This window comes from Mus musculus, chromosome X (genome assembly GCF_000001635.26).
Source record: "Mus musculus strain C57BL/6J chromosome X, GRCm38.p6 C57BL/6J".
Taxonomy (NCBI): domain Eukaryota; kingdom Metazoa; phylum Chordata; class Mammalia; order Rodentia; family Muridae; genus Mus; species Mus musculus.
The window spans coordinates 91242454-91247129 of NC_000086.7; the positions used below are offsets into that span (position 1 = coordinate 91242454).

A 4676-nucleotide genomic window follows, 5' to 3' on the forward strand; every position below is an offset into this window, starting at 1 on the left:
GTGAAGCTTCCTTTACCAGCAAGAGGCAACCTGTTCTCAGAGGTTACCTCAGAAGATGCTCTGTGGGCCACACTGCTCCTTTGGCCATACTGGTGCTCTATTTTTAGCTATGGCCAGTCTTAGAGAATAGTGTTCTTAGTTCATATCCTCCTTCTTCTTCTTCTTTTTTTCTTTGAACCCACAAGCTTTACCCTTTTTCTGAGTGACTTTTTCCTTTTCTGACCGCTTAAATGATAATCCTTCCTCAGAAACCAAATTATGTGTGTTTGTGTGTGGGGGGGTGCAGAGTGGGGTGAAATAGCTTGCAGTTTTTACTTTCTTGGTCAAAGTAGGAAGCTGATTCTCCCATTCCAGAAAGCTCTGTGTTTACTCCCATCCACAGGATTCCCCTTTTGCACCCTTGTTCTCAGTCTTTTTTAATGATTTATTTTATCTTTAATCACGTATATCTTTGTGTGGGTATATGCATATGGATGCAGTTACTGGCAGAAGCCAGAAGAGGGTGCTAGATACTGTGGCACTCCAGTTACTGGGGATTATAAGCTACCCTTCTTGGGTTCTTTGAATCTGACTTGGGGTTTTCTGTCACAGCAGTATGGGCTCATAGCCACTGAACCATCTCTCATGCTCCACTGCCCTCTCACTTGAGAAGTCCAGAGGTAAGTGGGCCAGTAAAGATCCACACTGATTTTGCTTCTAAGGTTTCTAGAATTAGACAGTAAATAAAACTAGGGAACAAAGGCAGTGAAAAGCCCATGTTTACAATGGAAAACACAAGGAGTTACAGAGATAGAGATACAAGGTAAAGCTGCCTCTATTAAGCAAAAAGAGTATCATGTTCTTTAGGAAATTAAAAGGCAGAATGTTGAATGAGTTCAGAAGGAATCACCCATCCTAGGAGAGTCAAGAAGCTTGAGGCTTATCTCTGCGATCAGTCCTGAGAGTCTCCCAGAAAATCTGTTTCTGCCTGGAAATATGAGGAATTCAATGTGGGTAGAAGGGCCTAAATCAGCACAGAGAAGTATTTTTAATATGCCCAGAAATCAAGGTAAGGAAGCAGGAAGACCAATGTCAGTCCACCATTCAAGGCAACCTGAATTGACTGGGAAGTTGTGATGAAAGAGACACTGGCTTACTCTAGTGCTTTGAGATGCTTGGTGGTTATAAGAGTAGTAGTGACAGACCTTTTTTTTTTTTTTTTTTTTTCTTTTTTTGGAAAGGAGTTGAACTAAATCCACACTATGGTGATTTCCAAGTAATTCAGGGAGCTACAGTGAACAATATTGTCTAAACCGAATTCTTCTTAGTAGAATTTTCACAGAAATAGCAGCTTCAGAATTGAAAAAGGAGACAAGCTTAAAGCTTTTCAGTTGGTGAAATGAATTAAGAGGGACTGAAGGTTTCCCTGAATCTCAAAACAGATGTCCTTCTCTGCCACACCCCAAGTACAACACAGGCAAGGTAGAGAAATTCCAGGCTGAAAAACGGTCCACCTTCTTACTTGAAGGATAAGCTTTTTAGAACACTAGCATGATGGATTACTAAAGCACTGTGCTCATGGAGACCTGCAGAGGCAGCCTTGCTTAAGTTATATACTATCTCTGTGTTCATATCTTTTTTTCTGTTGAAGGTATTTGCATCTCTAGCATCCTTCCACCACTTCTTCTACTTCACCTTAACCAAAGTCATCATGCCTCATGGTCAGAAAAGTAAGCTCAATGCCTGGAAAAAAATGCCACCAGGCCCAAGGTAAGACTCAGGCTTATGTGGATGCTCAGAAAACAGCAGAAGAAATAACAGAAACAACAGAAGAGGCCTATGCCACCTCCCAGAACCAGTGTGGGGCTGCGTCTTCCAGCCCTCCCTAAGCACCTCAGAAAGAAATACCGACTACCACACTTATTCTGAGTAGCTCTTCCTCAGACTCAGATGAAAGTTCCTATGAGGAAAGTGATCCAAGTATGCAAAGGAGTACCCTTCTGAAGCCAGCCTAAACACTACCACTCTGCACCAAGATCTAATAGCAAGGATACTGTTACAGCACCTGCTCCACAACTACAATTTGAAGCAGTTCACTACCAAGGAAGAAATGCTGGGGGTTATCACCAAGAAGCATGAAAATGACTTTCCTGAGATCCTCCGGAAAGCCTCTGTGAAGCTCGAGGATGCCTTTGCAGTGGAAGTGAGAGAAGTCAACTCCAGTCAGCCCTCATACAACCTCATCAGCAAGCTGAAACTCCCCACAATGGGAGGATCCGTGCTGGCAAAGGCTTACCCAAGACCGGTTTCCTGATGAGTGTCCTGGGGATCATCTTCATTCATGGCAACTGTGCCAGTGAAGAAGACATGTGGAAAATCCTGAAGAAGCAGCAGATCTATCCAGGGAAGAAGCACCGCATCTTTGGTGAGCCCAGGAAGCTCATGACCCAGTATTTGGTGAAGCTGAAGTACCTGGAGTACCGGCAGGTGCCTGAAAGTGATCCTCCACGCTATGAGTTCCTGTGGGGTCCCCAAGCCCATGCTGAAACAAGCAAGATGAAAGTCCTGGAATATTTGGCCAAGATCAACAAAATGACACCTAGTACCTTCTCGATCCTTTACCAAGAGGCTTTGAAAGATGAGCAAGAACGAGCAAAAGCCAGAGATGAAGATAATACTGATATTGCTGACCAGTCTACTGAAGGTTCCCCAGAAAAATCACCAGCAGCTTCTACCACCTCTGTTGACACTTGACGTTTTCCTGACATCAAGAGATTTTCTTGAAAATACAAAACAATCTAAAGAGTTAGTAAGTCAGTATACTGGTAATAGCAGTGGATTATCAACATGGTTAAGCCTGGTTCCCTTTAACTTCTTTGTTTGGTTTGGTAAAGTTATATGTAGTAAATGCAAGGAAATATTTTTGCTGGCTTATAAAAATATAGATAAAAGTCAAATGTTTATGAGTTATACTTTGTGTTCATTTACTGAATTTACTGTGCAAGAAATTTGTAGAAATTAACTTTTATAACTTAAAATGAATGAATGAATGAATTAAATTAATTAATTGTAATTAATTCTTCTTGACTGTTACCAAATGTTCACTCAACACTCATTCTGGAGAAGTCATTGTTCAAACTGGGATGCTAAGATAAATCATTAGCTTCTGCTTTTATAACTTTTAAGTATATGAACTGCTGCTCAACCACTATGATATTGAATACCAATGTACTGATTAAGGCCTAGTGAAAAGAAGGGATATGGATGAGGGAGTTACTTATGAAATTTATTATGTAGAAATGCATCGAGTAAGGAACATGAGATGTGGAGAGAACATTGAGTAGCATAAGAGGATATATAATTTTCACTAGCCATGTGAGTGGGGATCTGATTAAATAGTGGTGAGTAAATACATCACCTCAGATGATGTGCTTCAGAGTCAAGGGGAACAATTGTGCAAGTCCCTGCTGGCTTCTAATATGCAATGGGTGGTTATTATGCAACACCTTGACTGATTGTAATTTTCTATATCTGAGAGGCCTGGAAGTATAAGATCAGGCTAACTAGAATTCGACTTTCAGAGGACAGTATACTTCATGACTTATAGAGAAGGGAGGAAAGAAATGAAGGGGCAAGAGCAAAGATTGGCAGAAAGACAGGGAGGAGTATGGGAAAAGCATGGAGGGAAGTGGAAAGGCAGAAGAGGAGGAAGGAGGGGGAGGGAGGATAAAAGAAGGAAGAGGGAGAAGAGGGAAATGAGGATAGAGGGGATAGGGAGGGAAAATTAGGGGAGGATTCAGGGGAAAGGAGAGAGGGGGAGAAGTGGAAAGGGGAGAGGCATGGAGAAAGAAAGAGAAATTATACTCTTTTGTTATAGGGCCATGAATCCAGGAATGGGAGCTTACCTTCCAAACATCATGAAATCATTATTACTTCTGAGGCCCATCATTATAATCCCACCATATTTAGTAATAATAGTTTTGGGGGTAATTTAAGGATTATGACCTTTTTCCATTAATTAATTTATTTATTCTCTTTTTTTTTTACTTTATATCTTGGTGACAGTAATCATCCCCAGTCCCATCCTCACAACTACCTCTCTCTAATACCAATCCCCTTCTCCACAGAGAAAAGGGACTCATTCCCCTTGGGTACCTGCCTGGGTCATCAATTTACAGCAGGACCTCTCTCACTGAGGCCCAACAAGGCAGTCCAGCTAGGGGAAGGGAATCTAATGGCAAATAACTGAGTCATTGAGAGAACCTGCTCCAGTTGTTAAAGGATCCACATGAAGATCAAGTTTCACATCTGCTACTAATGTGTAGGGGCTTAGGTTCAGTCCCTGAATTCTCTGTGGTTGGTGGTTCAGTCTATGTGAGCACCCATGGGCCCAGATTAGTGGATTTCATAGGTCTTCTTGTGATGACCTTGACCCCTCTAGCTCTCACAAATCCTATCTCCCACTCTTCCACAGGTTTTCCAAACTGTTTTGATGTGGGTCTCTGCATCGTTTTCCATACACTGAAACCTCTCAGAAGACATGCTAGGCTTCTGTTTGCAAGCATAGCAGAATGTCATTAATAGTGTCAAGGGTTGGCTCTGACCCATTGGATGCATCTCACATTGAGCCAGTCATTGGTTGTCCGTTCCCTCAATCTCCACTCTGTCTTTATCCCTCCCTTGTAGGGAGAAAAAAA

The 4676-nt window shown here is 41.9% G+C and overlaps 1 pseudogene; it reads left to right on the forward strand.

Annotated features, from left to right (window-relative positions):
• The first annotated feature begins 1718 nt into the window (after nt 1–1718).
• On the forward strand, nt 1719–2733 carry Gm46676 (annotated as a pseudogene).
• Nucleotides 2734–4676: the final 1943 nt, after the last annotated feature.